Source organism: Egretta garzetta, unplaced genomic scaffold (assembly GCF_000687185.1).
Source record: "Egretta garzetta isolate BGI_Z169 unplaced genomic scaffold, ASM68718v1 scaffold371, whole genome shotgun sequence".
NCBI classification, from domain to species: domain Eukaryota; kingdom Metazoa; phylum Chordata; class Aves; order Pelecaniformes; family Ardeidae; genus Egretta; species Egretta garzetta.
In genome coordinates, this window is record NW_009258616.1 from 141,192 (window position 1) to 162,532 (window position 21,341).

Genomic DNA, 21,341 nt, shown 5'->3' on the forward strand with positions numbered 1-21,341 from the left:
CAACTTCACAGAGCTAGACAGTAGGAAACCTGGTGCACAGGGGTAAGTCTTGCCCTCACTCTCAAGCATCCCCCTCCATCCACGTAGGTTCCACTGCGAACACGGTCAACACTAGAAACTTTTGGGTGATGTTCCTGGATGATGGGGTTTTGTGGTGGGAGACACACTCTGCTCCTTCCCTTTGAAGCCAGGTCACTGTGCAGCAAAATGTTCAAGATTTACATGAAAAGAGAGAGAAGAGAGGGTGCAGTTCACCATCTTGGTGTAGTGGGCATGTGCAGCAGAGAAGATGCCTTGACTTCTGACATCTGCTTCAAGGAGACTTCCAGCATTTGCTGAAGTTGGTAGCATAGCTGCATTTTGCAAGGAGCCCTGTCCTTCTGTGTTTGTGTTCAGGATGCTGAACAGACCTGCTGGGTGAAACAAGCTGAGGAACAGCCATGCCCAGGTGCAAGGAGGCGCTGAGCCAGTCAGAAGCTAGTCAGCTCTGGGTATGGGCACTTCTCTGCGCTTGGAGACCTTCACATTATGAAAAGAGGAGGCCCCGGCAAGCTCAGGCACATTCAGGCTTAGGCAGCAGATATGACGTTTATTTTCAAGGTTATGATTTTGTGTATTATTTGTAGCCCTTTTTTTTTTAAGCACTTAAGTTCTTCATTAGAGTTGGCCCCAAGGGACTTGCCCAAGGTTGTGGAGCAGCAGCTTATAGGAAAGCGGGACCTTCTCAGTGCCGGTTGCAGCAGAGGATCTGGTCATGGATATGCAGGAAGGACTCCCTAAAACTGCAGTGACCTGTGATGAATCAGCATTTTGCTCTCCAGATCCCACCAGGGTAATACTGACTTCTGCTTGTATGGGAAAGAGAAAGATTTTTACCCAAACCAGCGTACATATTTTGTGCTTGCACAGGTGGGGAATTATCTTTGTCCAGCGTGCCTACATTATGCAGGAACACAATACGCTGGATTTCTGTGAGATAAGCCACTGTCAGCTTTATTAAGGAAGAATTTTGCCATACAGATTAATGCAAGAAATGAGCCATTTCGAAACACCAGTGGATGGATTGTGGGAATGAACATTTAAGTGCAGCTTGTTCAGGCTTGTGCTGGTATTTGGTGCTGAAAAGAGCTTTTAGTGATGTCTGTGGGAAACTTCAAATAACAGCTTTAAGAATTTGCCTGACAATGAGCCTAGAGAAAATACCCTGGAATTACAAGATATTTTCCTTTCAAAATAATCACACGTTAATCATATGTATTATAATGAGTAATATCACTTCTTCACGCAAGAAAATTAAATTTCTGTATTTCTAACACTTGAGTCTGGGCTCAAATCACAGGTGGTAAATACTATTTGCAGTTATCATTTTTCATTGCTTTTCAGTTAGAAGTCTTTTTTCTTCAACTTTGATGGAATGAGTAAGACAAAAATATATATGTTCTCAGGAAATGTATCTGTTTTGCCTGTCACTCAGAGCAGAAAGAAAAAAGGTAGGAAATTTATTGGAAGAAAAAAGCCAGCAATTCCAATTCAAATCCATAAAATATTTCTTACAGTTTAGGCATGGGATTCAGATAATTTGATTATTGTTTACAGTGTGAGCACCTACCTTGGAACTAGTTATCTTAGATCTCTTTTCCAATCAATAGAGTGAACTAAACACTTTTAAGGTGTTAAAATCCAACCCATTTTAGATATCTACTTTAGGAAGAAATGAATTTGCCCTTTGTTTCTTTCCAGTGGCCATAAAATGATGTCATACAAGTAGACATCTACCTTCAGCCTGATGGATTCTATTTTAATTGACTAACAAAAACAAGCTCCACTGAATATAAGCAACAGTTGGGGTTTTGAAGTGTTTTATTGGAGGTCTTTTTTGTTGTTATTTTGTTGGGGTTTTTGCCTTCCTATGAAGCATTACACTTGTGCCACAGCTAGCTATGGCTGAGATGGACTCATGTTTCTAAATACATTAAAACCTCTTGAGTGCTTGTTCTGCTAATCCACTGGGGCTAAATCACAAGCAGTGGACATAAGGAATATTTTTACCCTGGGTCAGGTTGGCTGAACTTTGGGATTTTTTCTTCTCTCTGTGAAGTAGGGATTTTGCTCCTCTTTCTAGCTTCATCTGAACATTTTTATTTGAGCTTCCTTACTCTTACAGGTGTCCAGATTTCCACCTCTGCTCTCTTTCCATCCTGGCCCATTCCTGTGTTGTGTTACAGTTCTGGCTGGGCTTGCTCTTGTTTAGATGCTACTCTGGACTCTTGAAAGTGCTGTGTAGTGGTGAGGTGGTGTGACAAATATGTGGACCCTTCTAAATTAGACTTTTTTGTCTAATGTGGCACGCATCATGCTGCATTTAATAAGATCACAGAGAACTGGATTTGAGGGCTCAGATGGTCCTCTTGAGCCCTCTGTTCCCATATTCCAACAAAAGCATGCAGTACAGTCAGCATAGATCTCGATCCAAAAATACACTTAACTGCAAATTCATTAGTAGTCATATTGCCATCGATGGCATGAACTAAAGTTAGGCACATGTTTGTCAAGGGTACATACAGGTCAAGAAACTATAAAATGAGGCTTTTCATAAGGTAGACATACATGTATAATTGTAGGTATGTTATATCTTCTGAATTATTTGCCAGGGACTCATAATTTTTCCTGGAATATTTCCTAGTTCCTTGCAGAAGTAAAAGCAAATACAAGAAACCTAGAGAATTCACCCAGTTCCATACTAAACCTAAGCACCCCCAAAGAGATTTTATTTTTAACACCATCTAGGTAAAGCCAGTTTCCCTGCCTGTGTAAATTCCCATTGACTCAAAAGGGTGACGGCATCTGTTTTACCTGCCCATTAATATGTTTGTGTGATGCGTATGAATACAGGGCATAAAAAGGAACAAAGGCCACCAATAACAGGATAGAAAACAAATCAGAATATTGCTTGAGTTTGTTTTGAAGATTTCTTGTGAGAACTTCATGTTAGTCCAGCCTCTTCACATTGTGTAAAGGGATGAGGCAGAAAGAGGTGTTATGTAGGCATTGCTAAAACTCTGCTTTCACAGGAGGATAATTCCTCTGGCTTAAGTGCCACAGAAAGCAGTCAAAAGTTTTCAGTCCAGAGCAGTCCTCTTAAGACCTGGAAATGGTAGGGGTCTGTTCAGCATAGGATGTAGCATAATGATGCAGAATCATAGAATCATAGAATCGCTTTGGTTGGAAAAGACCTTTAAGATCATCGAGTCCAACCGTTAACCTAACCCTGCCATCCCACCACTAAACCATATCCCTAAGCACCTCATCTATCCTTCTTTTAAATACCTCCAAGGATGGGGACTCGACCACCTCCCTGGGCAGCCCATTCCAGAGCCTGACAACCCTTTCAGTGAAGAAGTTTTTCCTAAGATCTAACCTAAACCTGCCCTGGCGCAGCTTCAAACCATTCCCCCTCGTCCTATCATCTGTTACCAGAGAGAAGAGGCCGACCCCCTCCTCACTACAGCCTCCTTTCAGGTAGCTGTAGAGGGCGATCAGGTCTCCCCTCAGCCTCCTCTTCTCCAGCCTAAACAACCCCAGTTCCCTCAGCCATTCCTCGTATGACTTGTGCTCCAGACCCCTCACCAGCTTGGTTGCTCTCCTCTGGACATGCTCCAGCAATGCAACATCCTTCTTGTAGTGAGGGGCCCAAAACTGAACACAGTATTCGAGGTGCGGCCTCACCAGCACCGAGTACAGGGGCACGATGACTTCCCTTGTCCTGCTGGTCACACTATTCCTGATACAGGCCAGGATGCCATTGGCCTTCTTGGCCACCTGGGCACACTGCTGGCTCATATTCAGACGGCTGTCAACCAGTACCCCCAGGTCCTTTTCCACCAGGCAGCTTTCCAGCCACTCTTCCCCAAGCCTGTAGTGCTGCATGGGGTTGTTGTGACCAAAGTGCAGGACCCGGCACTTGGCCTTGTTGAACCTCATGCAGTTGGGTCTCTCAGAACTGAGAGATCTTTTGGTCCATTGGGCAGCATGAGGTAAAGGAAGATGTCTTTTATGTCTGGAAAACCTTCTAAGTTATGCATGGGGACTCTTATTATTTAATCATCACTCATAGCCACTGAGTGTGGCAGAATCTGCGTATTTCAGTGTCTGAGATCTAGCTGGGAATCCTCATGTAACAGGGGAGTTTAGGTAACGTAGCGATAGCTAAGTAGTGGCTAATGGGGGAGCCTCTTGAAGTATGATCCTTTACAAGCAGATGTTTTCATGTTTTCATTTCCTGCTTATCTGTTCCAAAGCTGCGTACTGTCACAGGGAAGGGAGTGCTGTTCAAATTTGAGACCCGAGACCATCCTTCATCCTCTCAGTGTCTTTCTCCTCTCTTGAACAGCAAGTTGGAGAAGTGGGAGGTGATGCATTAAATCTTGTTAATACTTTTGGTTGGTTTATCCTTTCTGTTTTGACATTGTATCTTGTAGCTGTCATTTTTATAGATGTACATGAAATTGGTTTAAAGAACAGATTCAATTTGGCATCCAATTTTTAACCAGTGTTGCTCATAAATCATACACAGTATGTATCAGTTTTAAGAGGAAAAAGCATGGATGTCCAAGGCTTATGAATTCCTCACAGCACATAAATTTTCCTGGAAACCTGGCTGGTAATAATATGGGCATAGTTTCCACTTCCATTCTTCTGTAACTTTGACTAAGCCTCAGACCAAACTTTAAAACTTGATTTACCATAAAGAGGTCATGAATTGCACCTGTTTATTCATTCCAGCATTACTAAGCCTGACACATTTTTTTCTCTGTCTTTGATTATACTGATACAGAGGACAATATTGCTGTACGTAGATGGGATGAAGGGGAAGGTTTACTTTCCTAAATTAGCCATGGAAGTTTGAATCTGGAAGCTGCAGAACCACTCTGTATGCCACTGATTTCTGGCAGAGTTGTGGTATCAACTTGCATTTTTGTGCACCAAAGTTATATCTTTGTCCTTCTGCTTTTTCACATCAGTTTTCTTAGCTCTTAGGCAACTCTCAGAAAACTTCAATGACTCTGAGGATTTTAAAGTTTCCACCCAGGAATGAAACCAGTACAGATCTCTAAAGTGTGAGTATTGGAGAAAGGGTGTCTTCTCCCAGGAAAATATCTTTAATATGATAGTTCTATCTTATCAAGAAAGGTTTTACCTACAGAATGAGGCTGACCATAATTTCTGAGACTGAACTGATATTTTTGGGTTTTATGGAAAAATGGGACATTTCTTTTATAAAAGCATTGCTGATTCAGTCAACACTAACAAAATATTTTATCAGCCCACTGAAATGCATGTGGGATGTTTAGTGCATATCTGAAGGAAAAATGGTCACTATTGAAATTTTTGAGAACTCAACATTTTACTCATCAAAACTGTCAGGAAAAATCCAAGCATTTTCACAAAGTCGTATTGAAAAATTAAATTGATGTGCTGCTTTAAGACATTTAAGACTTCTCTTTTTCTTATTCCCATGAAGTGAATAATTCTTTTCTTGGTTAGCTATGAACTTCAGAAAAATCACCCTTCCTCTTTAAAGGGAAATTAACTGTTACAGTTCCTCCACGTTTTCTGAGCTCTTCATATATACATGGTACAGTGATCTGGTACCTGGATCTCTTGTACTTGGTTTTGCAAGTGGAATTTATATCTGTTGGTTGAAGCCTGGTAAAAAAAAAAAAACTGGTTTAGATCCAGAGTCTTCCATTCGCACATGAGAAATTTATACAAATTATTTCATTAGGAACTTCCACTTCCATTTCACACAGAAATTATTGTGTGCCCATTTTTTTTTACCTCTTGAATACTGTAACCATTGCATTTTTAGCGCTAATATACATCATATGGGTGGAGGTTGACTTCCTGCTTTGAGAAGTAGCTGTGGTTTTCAACTGCAGTCTGGGACAATGATCGTCTTTTATTGAGCTGCTGTGCTTGTTCTTCCTAAACTAGTATTTCCAGAATTATGGTTCTGACCTCAAGTCATGACACTTTGTCACATTTTATTTGTGACTCTTACAAGGAATTCAAGCCCAAGGGGAATTCAATTGCAGAAGTCAGGCTCATAGGTGGAAACAAAATCAGTGTTTGCAAGGGTGGGGATATGACTGAACTGGGTGGTGTGATTCCATAAACACCACTAGCAGGTGTTTTTTTTCCCCCCTATTCTTACTTTGCACACTCAGTAGCAGCTTCTGTTTCACCTAATTGTCTTTCAGTAGGATTTTCTGAGGAACTAAAGCCAGTCTATGATCAAGGACAGACAGAAGCAGAAAAGAATCAAAAGTTTTTCTCTCCTCAGCTCAGAGAAGGAAGAAATTGTGAGATCCATTTCCCCACAGCATGGACTCGTCAAGTTTACCTCCACACTCTTCCAGAATTTCTTTGCTTGGATTCCCTCTCATCAGGAAATAAAGGTGGTTCCTTTGTGGACTGGCCTTCCTGTTACTTGGCTGCAATGCACTGCTCATGACATTCGTTACAACCAAATGTTATCAACACATAGCTTCTAGGTTGCTAGAGTACATTCTCCTTGCCATTTCAAATCCAGCTTAAAACCAATGCAATGCCGATGGTCTAGGAAGGTCCCAGTGCATGGAAGAAATTTATTTTGATAGACAGTGAATGTCTTTTTACTTGCCTGGATTTAATTTAATTTTACTTATTTTGGGGACCCTTCACTAAATGCTATTCCTTTGAAATTAAACACGAATTAAGAGGTAAATATCTCTGCCAACTCTGAAGTTCGGTGATACATTCTCAACTGATGTGATGTACTTTAGCATTTTCTGGCAACATTAGGATTTGCAGTGTAGCTTATATCCAATACAATAAACATATGATCTTAAGAATCAATCCAGAGTGTTCTTTCTTTACAGTTATTAAACCCATGGGATAAATTAAGTAAAACCAGCATCCATTAAACAAAACTGTAAGTTATTGTTTTCATGTTTTATGGACTTAAAAATGTACATAACTTGAAGGCAAGTTAGAGAATATAAATGTTAATTTATACCTGCATTTCCAATTCTTTGGCTCGATTCACCTCAAAAACTGGGAGGCCATTAAGAAGACGGGCAAGGATTCCCTTTGCAGTATCATTCCTAATGCTTCCAACATGATAAGGTAATTTACAGAGAAAAAGAGAGACCAGAAGAAGCAGGAAGTAGAGGATTTTTGTCTCAGAAATTTAAATGATCTGATATAGTGAGGTCTGTATGTTAAATTGTACCTTGCACAGCATCTCCTAAGGCAGGAAGGATACCAGTTAAAGAATTATTCCTAAAATCCCATAACTTTAAACAGAATGTTGAGCTGAAGAGGTGTTATTTCCAGTGAAAAGTAAATATTTAAGAGGTCTATTAAACATAATAACATGTCCTGCTGATAGAGGTAGTGAGTTCAACAGTGCTTGGAAAAACCTGTCTTGTGTGTGGCTTACACAGCTGTTCATGCAGTGGATGGGGGCAGTCAGCCTGCATTTGTCCTGGAGGTCGCAGCTGGAAACAGGGTCTCCCCAAACTTGTGGAGGGTGGGTGAGTCTGCTGCTGGGCTTCTGCTAAGGCAGTTCTGTAGTGTTACAGGCCGTTCTGGCAAGCACTCAAGGGATTAGGTTAATCGAAGGACATACGCTTAGGTAGTATTTAATTATTAAAAATGAAAAGGAGCTACTTCATTTCCACTGTGGAATGTCAATTATTTCTTTTCTAATACAGAAGGTTTAACACTTCTGATTTGGAAATCATAGGCCTGATTGTTAAGTAGGCTTTTTATCTGATCGGGTCATCCCACTAATGCCAACAGAAGTACGGGGGTGAAATCGGTGTAAGAGAGAGAAGAGCTGGTTGTATAAATTAAAAAAAAATAAAAATCACCAACTTAAGTGACAAATGGCTACCATAAATTTCAGCTTCCTCATTTTCTTTTAAGTAAGCTTTTTCTCCTGCCTGTGTTTTGTGGTGACTTAAAGCCATAAGGCTAGAAAAATGAAAGACAAACTACAAAAAAACCCCAAAATACTGGGTTTCAATTGTCATTATTTTTAAACTGCTCCATGATTTAGAATGCAGAGGTTGATGGTATCTCCTGTGACTTTAGTTGCAAAAGTAAAGAACTCTTAAAACTTTGCAAAATTTTCTCTGCAAGCTTTCCCAGTTTTAAAAACCTGTGTATATAACTTGGGTAATGCCAATTAATTGAACATATTATGGCTTTTTTTTTTTTTCTTGGTACATATGCACCTATTTCTGTATTCAATTTGGTTAAAAATATTTCTGTGTATGTATTTCATCCTATATTCTTTAGGAAAATTTCCTACCCAGTCTTTGTATATGTACCTGCTACATATTCAGTCAAAACTAATACAGGAAACAAGAAAAGAAAGCGTTAAAAATTCTGCTCTCTACTACTGTTTGTCCTTGTCTTTGCTATTAACATAACAGCAAAAGCTATCAGGTCAGAGTATTTATGATGTCTGTGAGCATAGTCTGTATCTGATCTTTGCTCTTTCCTGAAAGGGTTTGGTTTAAATAATCCCAGTAGTACAAAGTAAGTCTCACATTCACAGTCTTCTATTTTAGTACTCCATCCAAGGGAATTACTGCAGTTTTAACCTGCCTCTTGCTCTCTTTCCTAGTGCAAAGCTCTGTTATTATAGGGGAAGGGTGATGAAGCACATCAGCTCTGTCTCTTAATCTTCTTATAAACCCTAACAGATTTGAAGATGAAATTTGGCAAACGTTAATTGTATGTGCAGAATTCATGCTGGGAAAATCTCCTTCCGAAAAAAAAAAAAAAATCCAGAAAAATAGAGAAGAAAAAAAAAAAAAAACCTGAGTGCACAGCCGGACTGTTATGTAAGATGTTTATTTCCATCAGATCTAGCTCAGTGGAGGCTATGCCAAAGCTGCAGAGTCGTGACATCATAACATCATCCCAAAGGTCAAAGAATACACTGGCACACTGAGAAGTACCAGTTTATAGTACTGGTCATTTTGCTCTATATTTAATATCCTTTTTTTTTTTTCCCCTACATATTGGAATAGAGACTGATAGTGGTAAGCGAGCCTGGGCTGTTTTAAAGCTTCCAAAGAAACATGTTTGTGACAGCACAGGGCAGCACAGGAACATGGCTGTGAGAACTACTCATTGTTTTGATGACGAAACTTGAAAACCAGAAAAAAAAACAAAGAAAAAAAATGTTGGTAGAATGTGAAAAGTTACATTTAGCTGAAATTTGACTCTGGAATCTTATCTTAAGAAATTGAAACATTTTGCATAGAGCACATCTGAATGAATCTACTGATACCTTAAAAAAAAAAACACTTCATTTTTTTTTCTCAGTCAGTTCAAGACCAAAATAATGAATTCATTTGAATGTAATGAAACCCTTTTTTTTTCTGTTGAATAACCTCATGATTTGAAACATTTCTCCAGCTCTCGCTGTATTGTTGTCAGGCTCAGAATGGCACTGATTCACAGTTGCTGTTCTGTCCTGTCCTTGAGGAATTTACAGTTTAGCCAGGCATCCCATCACATTCACATGGATTGCCTCTTCTCATGTTATGACTAAAGTGAGGCATATATATGCTCAAATACATAATAAATGCAACACAAAGTAAATATTTTTAATCCAGATTTATTTTAGCTTTCATGCCTCTTCATACTTGTGGCTAGATTTAAAAAAAAACAAACACCTCAAACAAAATCAGACAGCTCTATTCACAAAAAATGCTAGTATACAGACACAACTGCCTGAGTATAATAATAATTCTAACTAGTTCCTTACATACTGGCTAATGCCCATTTTTTAAATAGATTTTGTTTTCTTATGTGCTGTATGCAATCAAAACAAATACCAAGGGTGATCATATGTAGGTATCTTGGCTTGGGTACAGGGGGAGGTACTGTTAATTCATGTTTTATTCCCTGCCCTGTGTGAAGTAAGTTATGTCAAGAAAGGAAAGAAGGTGGTGCTGACAGGCTAGGGCTAGCCCATAAGAAACACCACTGGCCTGACAGTACAGGGAGTTCAGGAGAGGTGCATCAGGTTTTCAGGCTCCAAGCTGCCGCTGCTACGTGGGCACAGCCTCCTTCTCTCCTTCTGGCCAAAGGCAGGCAGCGTGTTGCAGGGCCACAGGAGGGGTGAAAGCACCTAGGTAATACCCACTCGATGCCTTGCTGCTCGAGAAATAATTAAAAACATTTAATATATGCTTTTATTTTTTTTTCTTTAGCTACACAGATTGGGTGACAGTCTTCTGTAGACTCTCCAAACAGAAATTTGGAAACCAACCTTAGCAGCAGATTGTATTTGCCTCAGCTTGTGTACGCGAGGGGAGGAGAAAGCAACAAGGCTGAGGATTCATCTGACCAAGTGTAGATGCCTACAGCACAGTTGCCATGTAGGCTGTTTGCCAGATTCATGGAGAGAAACAGGCATTGCTAGAGAGCAAGTTTTCTCATCCGAAAGTAGACATCCAAAACAGGTCAGATGAATCATGCCATAAAAAGTCTACTTCTGCACCGTTGCATGAGGTGACTAAACCACAAGATCTGCGCTATAGATGTCTGAAGTCAGGTGAAATGAATCTCATCCCAAATCTCCTTTTGTACTTCCCTCCCTTCTGTGAGAAGAAGTCAACACGGCTTCTCACATGAAAACTTCTTTCAGGCACATATTTTTGTGTGCACTTGTATGGTGCCTGGCACAGCGGAGACTACATCAAGGCATATGGTACAACATCTACCTCCCAGGGAACCTGGGAAAACATCCTTATCCCTGAGATAAGTGGCGGAACTATCCAGCTCCAAAATTTGGTGATATTTCAGTATTTCTACATTGACTTCTGTGATTAACACAAATTTTTGAGCCAGCCCCCACCCCACCCCACCACCCACCCCAAGATCTTATTAGCCTGAAGTTTAACTTGTAATGGTAAATTGTTAGCTGAGTACTTTACGTCTTCTTTTGGGGAATGCAACCTACTATTGCTTGCTTACTTGCTGATGGGCACTGAGGCACATGACATGATCCCACAGGCACCCACAGGGTCATGGCTACAGGTCTGTGCTGCCTTCGCAAACTGGAGGACCAGTTTGTGCTCTTGTGAGAACCTCAAAGCTGTTCAGACAGCTCAGCCTTCTCTTTTGCTGCTTTTCTCCTTCATTACAGACTAAATACTTGTCCCACAAAGGTTAAAACTTTGTATGTCAGGAAAAACAGTTCTTGATTTGCTGTCATTTGCTTTAGCTTTGTCCCTTGGCTAGCTTCCAGTGGGATTTATTTGATTAGGGTATAAATGAGACAAAATGGAATTATAAGAGGCATTCAAACAAAACTAAACCGTGTCATGATTATCCTGTGATTTATAGCTGATATCCAGAGGATGGGGGAACACTAATCAAAAGAAGAAAATTTTGCACATAAAAACCAGACAGTCCTGATGCAATCAAAATTGAATCAAACAAATGACAATTCAAATTAGCCAACATCTATTTTTCTCTTTTGCTTCCAGTGAGTGAATGACTTTCAACCTAGAAAGGGTTGGAGATGATTACAAATTTATGTCTGCTGCCCTTTTACGCTTTAAATTAGTTTGATATTTTGAATATATTAATCTTGTCTCTGTCTTAAACCACAATGGCTCTCACCATTCTTTGTATAAATAGCTGCCTTATTAAGGCTCATTCTGTGCTGAATTCCAATGAGCACAAGAACTTATCACTTTAACAGTACATGTGAAGTGTGTGTTCACAAAATAAAAGTTTTAAATCAAACTGTTGTGTGCACTTTCTTGATGGTGGTGGAATGACCACTATCTTCATATTAGACTTTTCAGAAGGATGCTCATGATAATTCTTTTTTCCTTTTGGGTTCCCTTAGCTGTTATTTTGCTGACCAAGCAAAATAACTTTCCCGAACAATATGAGCATATTTTGAAGGCCTTATGTATTGAAAGACTGCAGATCTTTGTGCTTGCCCTTTCAATTTTTGTGTGAGTGACAGTGAAAGCTGAGCCTGATAAAATTGTTAAGAGGTTTCATTCTGTTATCTAGTGTTCTCTTTTCATCTTCCCAACCTCTGCACATCATCAAGATTAATGTTTCAAGTTACAGAAAGCTCAATCGTTGGAGCTTTCAGATGGCAGCTATAGATGAGATTTCCCAATATTGATCCCCTCTCCCCCCATTTCTTTTCTTTCCACATCTGAATCATATCTGTCTGAATTATGAGCCAGCACAGATTTCTTGCTCTGGCAGATTGCATTAGAATCATGTAGCACTGGGCTTTGGGTTATCGATTAGCAGCAGACTGACTCCGCTGTTAACCAGACATTTCTTCTTCTGCCAGAGACATCTCCATTCACAAATACCTGTGCGGAGACACAGAACCTGCTGCACTGTGGGGAAAGCTGCGCTGCCGTTGTTTGAATGGATGTTAGCAAAAGGACCAAAACTACTGTCTTGCCTTTGACGCCTATCAGAACTGACACAGGCATTATTGAGCCTCTTTAGACAGGAGGTGTGCAAGTTAGGAAAGACTAAGTGACTCTCAGGTCTGTTGCAGGCTTGCTTCTATGAAAAACAAGTAGGAAAACCAAGTGCTCCATGATTACTGATACAAGTGTAGTGATTTAAATGAGATCAAATTTGGGGAAACTGGGCCATGACTGTTAGGCTTGGTTCACAAAAAGAATCAAACATGGCAGCATTCAACCTCATTTTAAAGTGCTTTTTTGTCAGTCAAATCTGAAGGTGACACACCACATCATGCATGGAAATGCAAATGCCTTTGATGGATTCTCTTGGTGGGGGTGTGCACGCAGCACACAGTAGTATGCGGTATTGATTTGCCAGCAGCATGTTATGTTATTTACCACAGCAATTTTTTGTCTTACATTGTTATTTTAATGGGGTCATCCATGAGTGTCAACATTTTAAAGCAGGAATATATGCAGAACTCTGATTTTATAAAGCCTGGAAAACATGCATTGGAAAGGAGAGTCAATATTGTAGTATTTTAATGTAGTTATGAAACATGGCTGAGAAAAAATAAACAGACTCTAAGATATAAACCAACATAAAGCAATACAGGTTCAACGGGTACAGCTGAATGACTAAGACTCTTTCAAATACAGGGTTTAAGAAATCTGGTATATAAGGTACAGCAAGCAACAGAATTCCTACATGTAGTTCACTTATTTCTCCTTCTGAGGAACAGCGGTAGTGAAGACAGCTTCATGTAGTGCAATGAAGTGCCAGCCTTGGAAGAACAGTCACCTCAATCTCCATGCATGGGGAAAGACAGGAAATGCAAGGAAGTAGCTCCAACTCACGTGTGCTGGATTGCCTTCTAGAGCTGCCCATATTCTCCACAGATAATTTAGGATGTACACAGGTGGCAACAGTGGAAAGTCCCAAGAAAGGAAATACAGTTGGCTTACAGAACAAAACCTCCTCAGGATGAGGGTGGCTAAGCACTGGAGCAAACTGCTCAGGGAAACTGTGGGTGGGGCCCTGAGCAAATTCACCTGGCTTTGAAGTTAGCGCTGCTTTAAGCGTCTGGTTGGACTAGAGGTTGGACTAGAGACGTCCGACTAAAACCCAACCTCAGTTTTCCTGTGGTTCTATGTACCCTTATCTTAGGTATTCTGCCTCCACCTCTCATCCCAAATATTTCTCTTTTTACAGCAGTACTGATTCTGGACATATTTACAGGTGTACTTGCTCGCTGATCTCACTAAGAGTATTTGTATGCATAAAACTAAACATATTCATGGAACAGGGCTATACATAAACGTGGATATCGGTACAATCTTTTCCCTATCCTACCTTTCCCCTTTCCACCAATGCTTCAAGAGTTTTTAAATTTTCTTTTTGCCAACTCCCATTTCAATTGCTATATTTGCATATCACCATAGTTCTTTATCTTTCTAACTGATTTCTGTCTTGCTTCCAGTGAGATTATAGTTGCCACTGATACAGAAATAAAAAAAAATCTGTGATCTTTTTCTATGCTTATCAAGAAAACATCTTGAAAATGACTGGAAAAAACCACTTTCTTTTCGGTGCCTCAGAAGTGGCTTGCAATTTTTAAACAGGAAGGGTAACTGTTTGAATGATAACTGTTGATATTCAGAGACTGCCTCAAAGATGAGTCACTAGAACTGGCAAATGCAACCTTGAAAATGCCAATAAACTGTTCTTCCCCTTTCTGTTTGTCATTACACTGACAGAAATGTTACCTTGATGTAATTCTCATATACTAGCATTGTGCTTTCCTGCATTACACTTCATGTAGATTGTATTTACTACTGTACTTCAAATGGTCAAAGGTGCATTATTTATGTTAAATGTTACAGCAAAGTGTTACCAGAGGTGGTAAAAATCCATACAGCCTCTAATAAAATCCGCAGAGCCTTGCAGGACCAAGTTAAATTTACTTAGCTACATAAATTCAGTAGAAAGGATATTTTCAGCTATATGGAGGCCAATGCATGCAATTTTGTGAATGCTAACCATAAGAGACTGCACATGCTCTTCTCATAAAAATATATCCATATATGTGTGTCTAATTTTACCCTTAGTACATACTCCTCTTTTTTTCAAAAGAATGGGAAGGCAGAGCAATTGATACTGTTTATTGACTTTAGTACAGGCCAGATAAGAGGACAATGGACTGGCTGAGCTACCAAGCTCAACAGGTTGTGATCAGCAGCACCAAGTCCAGCTGGAAGCCAGTCACTAGTCATGCACCATGGGGGTCAATACTGGGGACAATACTGCTGAAGCTCTTCATTAATGATCTGGCTAGCGGGACCAAATGTAGCCTCAGCATGTTTGCAGATAACTGGGAGGAGCAGTTGATACACCAGATGGGTGTGCTGCCATTCAGAAGGACCTCAACAGGGATGAGAAATGTGTTGACAGGAACCTTGTGAAGGCAAAATACCAAGGCAAATACCAAGTTCTGCATCTCAGTAGGAATAGCCCCATGCACCAGTACAAGCTGGAGGCAAGCTGGCTGGAAAGAAGCTCTGCAGAGAAAGACGTTGGGGTCCTGGTGGACAACAAGCTGACCATGAGTCAACAATGTTCCCTTGCAGCAAAGATGTCCAACAGTGTCCTGGGCTGCATTAGGAAGACCTATGGGTTGAGAGAGATGATCCTTCTGCTCAGCTAATCCCTGGTGAGACAAAGCTGGAGTGCCAGTTCACGTTCTGGACTCCCCAGTAAAAGAGAGACAAAAACATACTGGACCAAGTCCACCAAAGGGCCATGAAAATGATTGAGAGACTGGAGCATCTCATATACAAGGAGAAGCCGAGAGAGCTGAGACTGTTCAGCCTAGAGCAGAGAAGGCTCAAGGGGATCTTATCCATGTGTGTAAACACCTGATGGAGGGAAGTAAAGATGGAGCCAGGCTCCTCTCAGTGGTGCCCAATTACAGGATGACAGGCAATGAGCACAAACTCAAATACAGGAAATTAACTTAAACAGAAGATATGTTTTACTGTGGGAGTGATCAAACACTGAATCAGGTTGCCCAGTGGTGTTGTGGAGTCTCCATCCTTGGAGATACTAAAAACCTGATGACACAGCCATGAGTAATCTGCTGAAGTTGATCCTGCTGTGAGCAGGGAGGTCTCAGTAGATGATCTCCAGAGGTCCCTGCCAACCTCAACTGTTCTCTGATTCTCTGTTATTTCACAAATATCCAAGTGATAGGATATTCATTTGCATATTACTCCAAAGACCTTTGACTTATGTAAAGCCTCCTCTTAAAGACTGTCAAGCCAAAGCATTACATTAAGCAATTTAGTCGTTGCAAATTACTCTTGCCTGTTTTTTGACCTTGTGTATATTGCCCATATTTCTACACTGGAATTATTTTTCATAATTCAACACTTGGATTGCTCCTCTGGATGTGGCAAATGCAGGGGAGGCACTAATGTGAAAGAGATAAGTTGTAAAATAATTAAATCTTATTAAGTATAAGCTATGGGACTCTTGAAGGATTTCACCTGAGAGCATTTTAGCCAGCTGCTAAAACAGGAGACCTTGTTTAACAGCAGATTCTAGCAATTCAATCAAAATCAAGTCTCCATCAAAAGCCTCACATATTTATTTAGATTAACCTTTGTGCCACTCTACAAGAGTGTACAGAGTTGTTTTGGTATATGAAAAATATATCTAAGAGCTCAAGCTTATAACTTCTTTGGGAAATTAAACTGGAGGGTCTGCATGGCTGAGGTCACCCATTTAGCATCAGCTAAGGGAAAAAATTAGTTTTAGGGGTTATTCAGTATAAAAATCCCTCCACTGACAGCATGTGTGTGTGTCTCAACCTGTGTGAGAAGCTGTTTATGGTACTTGTGTGTTCTGATGTATGAAAGAAGGAGGGAAGTGCTTCTTTGTGGGCAATTTAGCACAAATAAATGTGGTGGTGGGAAAGAGGACAGATGAAATTCTGCAGATGAGTGATTTTGTAATACACGACATTTGTGAGAATATGCAAAATAGGCAAAATGCTTTCAATACACCACAGGGTTAGAAAAGGTAAATAATGTTAGGATTTTCAGCACAAACTCAATAAATGACAGCAAATACTTGCAGATCATATTTTCATAAATCATATTCTTCATACATTATCCAGTCACTCGTATTTGAAGAGCACTCCATTTGTTTTTATAAACCTTTAACCTGGCAAATGGCCTTATCATTTTACTGCTCTGCTTTTAAACAGCATTACTTTAAAATGTCAGTCTCCACTGGCTTGTCAGAGTTGGGATGATGTCATTTCAGAAGCTGCCTCAATCACCTTCAACCTCAAACGTACAAATTCTGCTTGAAAATACTAGTAATACTGACGTGTCTGAAAAAAAATATATGTGGTATATGGGGTCATTACTTCATCTAAGTGATTTGTGTACATAGGTTACTCACAACATGCTTTTTCTGGGTTCAGGGGGAATGGATGATAGATATCCTATGGAAATCAATCTTAATTTAGCAGTGAGTGAATGAATACAGAATTAAGGCCAAGGAATGGTCCAATATAATGAATTTAGATTTATTGTTCAGGAGTTGTTTTAGTGTCAAGATGTCATTTGCACAAAGTTGTATGAGAATACCAGTAACTTTTATATTTTAAAAAGCCCAAATGTAAACATACAATTCCTACATATGGAAAATAGCAGAGCTGCTTTCTGAAGGCAGCTTCAGCTCTAGCAAACTGTAGCTTTCAACATTTTATTCTGTCAGGACCTTTGTGGCAGAGTTATGATGAGGAACACAGCTTTTCCACCTTCTGCCTTCATCCACTAAACTTTGCTTGCACTCGAGCTGGGTTTCTATTTCTACAGCATTCAGATTTCATCAAATGTTTTCTCCACTCTAAAAATGCTATTCTTTTTCCTTTCCTTAAGCACTTTTTCACTATAATTACAGAAAACAACATTTTAAAAGTGCATTGTGAAAAGGTGTCATTCATGTAGAAAAAGACGCATTTTTTTAATCTGGTCCCTAAGGTCCCAAGGCTGGAAGGGGATAGAGGAATAGAAAGGGATAGAACAAAAACTTATGTGGTCAGTTGACCTGACTGATTTCTATGGTTCTGACCAGGTGCTAGATTTTGACACCAGGATTTTTTTTTTCTCTGTTTTACTTAATTAATGGCTGTTGACTTTAAAATGTGAGGATCGCAACACAGGCTGCCTCAGTTAGGGACAAGCAGCCCAATATCCAAGATGCAGATTTACCTTCTCTGTATTTTTTGCTTGTCCTCTTTTAGAGTCTTGGCTGTAATGTCTTCAGAAAGGAGAGTTGGAGAGCTTTTCTCATCCAAAAGTGCATGCAACCTGATGGTAAAGGCCACCACTTCAGAAGCAAGAACTGTGCCTTTGAACTTTGTTAGACCAAGGAGATGTCCAGTGCAGGAACACTACACATCCTGGGAAAGTGCCCTTGCCACTAAGCTGTAGCGTTAGATGTAATTTGTAGTGATAAGTTATTGCTACTACCTTTTATGAAGAGTCACATCTTGTTGATTTATTTTGGACATGTCGTGAGGATAGCTAGCAGATTACTCCCTTGAGGGGATTCACACTGAGAAGTGCCATGTTGCTGGATTCCCTTCAAGTTTGAATGGAAGATAGATGCTGAAACATCCAACCGCAACACTCATGGTCCCGTATAAGACAGGATTTTAGCTCCCAGGGAACCTTAGAAGCCCAAGAGGCACCTACAGAAGTAGAAAATAGCTGAGTAAGGGATCTGGGGCTGTAATAAACAAACCTGATTTGGGTGTTTAAGAGCCTTAATGGAGTCTTGTAAAAAGACCTCGGGTTTGGAAGGCACAGCACTTTAGAACAGAAGCGTTGTGACAGAGTGCACCCCTGCCCCACAGGTTGTCCCCAGCCCTCCGCAGCGGGGTGCCGGCGCTCTTTCAGCCATCCCTGCCTGCAGGGCCCGGGGGTGCTGGGTGAGAGCCCCACCGCACACAGCCTCTGCCTGCCTGCAAGCAGTTAGGAGCAAGCAAGCACATATTGGTGGATTATACTAGTTCATCACGAATCACATAAACATGTTTATTATTATCTACTCTTGGCTTCGGTAGCTGTTTCTTGCTCCGGCAGAGGTTTCTGTTTAAGGAAGGATTAAATGTTGTTCTCTACAAAAAGAGGAAGACGTAACTAAGCAATATTTCTTTTGAGGATAATTTTTTTTTTTTCAAAGCAAATGTTTCAATGCACAAAATCAGGATCATTTTAAGGGAAGATTGTTTGTTAATTACTAATTCTTATTTGCAGAATCCAGAAGGAAGTGGTCCTGAAAGAGTAATTGCTAAACATCAGTTATAACAATACTGCTGGACAGCATCTTCATAACTCTGGAGTAAAGACACCTTCCTCTAAAATAATCAGAGATAAACCACAATTTTTCACCATCATTCTTGGAGACATTATGTTTTGGAAGCAGATTCCTGGTTTCTGTCTGACTGTTTCAGATCTCTGAGGCAGTGAAAAGTGGCTGTGTTCTGCCCAAACATAGCTCGCAGAGAAAATAAATTCCAGAAAGAAGCTCCATGTTGCTAGATAACTAGTGAAGTCAAGGTGTTTTGTCAATGATGGCTTAAGCAGCTTGGCTAATACAGCTGATGAACATGTGCTCAGAAAGCTTGCTACCAAACCAAAAAAAAAGTCAAAGTACTGCTTGAAAAATCTTATTCTTCAACCAGGTGAATTTAAAATCTCTTATGTGTAGGACAAGGAGAGGAAGAAGAGATTCTTGGATGATTTTTTTTTTAAATGAAAACAAATTTTCTTTTAAGAAGAAGCCACTTGAAGTGACAAAAAAAGAGAATGCAATATCTCGTTTCACTTTCACACAAAAATAATTATAAACTTAAAAAATCATGTGTGCATACCATAAACTTCAGCAGGTCAACATAAGAAGAGCTCTAGCTTGTTGTTGTTGTTGTGTGGGCTGTTTTTTTTATTATTATTATTATTTTAAATTCCATATGTATCTACAGGAACATTTGGAAGTGCTAAATTGTGGCCTGAATTTGTTATCCAAACAGCTTCCACTCTAAAGACAGGATGCAGCTACCTTTACCTATATAGTAGTTGGACATCTACTCCAAGCTAGACAGCTGCATTCCCTCTAACAGGTAAGTGCGTAGCCCACTTCCAGAGGGCATTTCATTCCAACCTGGCTAAGTTATCTTTTTTAAGATAACCTGAATCACCTGCAGGAAGTTCCTGTCACTCTCCATTGCCTCTCACTTAGACTAGATTATTATCTTCTAGATGGCTAAAGTTAAGTAAATCCCATCTGAAAAGACAATGTTTAAATGATGAATGGGATAAACAGGAAGGTGACAAGAAAGAAGGACAAGATAAGGGGTTTTAAAAGTACATTTCAGAATTAATCAGCACAGTGTGTAACCCTTATCAAATCAGCACCAGCAACTCCATTTTTTTACTAATCTGAGTTTTAATTACTTCAATAATTGCAATGCAGAATATCTATTAGTAGGAGGAAGCTGGGATTTGCCACTCAAATTCAGCCTGCTAGTCAGGCAAGTCCTTGCATTACAGAAATCAGTTAAATTGTCTGTCCTTTCTTTTAACAAGAGGTAGTTCAGATTACAGACTATTTCCGTCAGGATAGGCTGTCATATCAATTTAAAGCAAGTGGTCCAATCATATTACTTTTTGAATATATACACACAAACATGCACATTTCTCCAAATCCCAGCTGCAGAATGGAGTGGTTTCCAAAAACAATTGCATAATTTTAATTTTCTCATTTTATTACCGAGTGTACATACTCGGTATCTAAAATGTTGGAAGAATGAACAAAAGCATCATGAAAATTGTTTATTTCACATGATACAGTAGTTGTGCTTATACCGCAGGGTAATGTGTAAATCTCTATGATTCTCTATGTGAATTCTGGCTGCAGTATATCCCCACGCATCCCAGTGTCTTCTAGCAGGAAATCTGGATGGTCATGGTGCTTTGAGGTTTCAAAATCAGTAAACAGAACTGCATGGCGCAGCTCAAAGTGCACCCACTTCACAGCACAGACACTACCAGTGACAGCTAATTAAATACGTTGTAATTAAAATAGAGTGAATTCACTAGTGTTGATTAACTGAAACCAGAATAGTTGTGGCTTTAAGTTGGGACTGACCTGTTAAACGTTCAGCAAACTTGTGAGCAAATTCTAAAAACACTGTATATTATACTTAGGTCACCAGTATTTTGTTCCTTGCTGCTGTCCTTGTGAGGTGTAGAACCCACATCCCTTCCCTTCCCTTCCCTTCCCTTCCCTTCCCTTCCCTTCCCTTTCCCTTTCCCTTTCCCTTTCCCTTTCCCTTTCCCTTTCCCTTTCCCTTCCTTTCCCTTCCTTTCAAACAGCACTCATTATATTCAAAGAGTAAAAAAATCAATACAGGTCACACATCTTTCTTTAATTTATGAACTAATTCAATTACCTCAGATGAATTACTGTTGTTTCCGTCTTTTAACACTTCCCACAAGTGATTTATATTGTGGGATTTACAGTCCACTAATTTTACTAGCCAGTGTCTGAGATATCATTTTACAACCAAAAAATCTCCAAGAGACATGAAATTCACTGTACCCTGATATCCCTTCACACTGCACAGTTGAAATACAGCCTTGGGCAGCCACCATCTCTCACAACAGAACAGCATCTTCTGTGGCTCTGCATCCTCTATGCAGAGATCTACAGCACGATCCAAAACATCACCTACATTCCTGAAG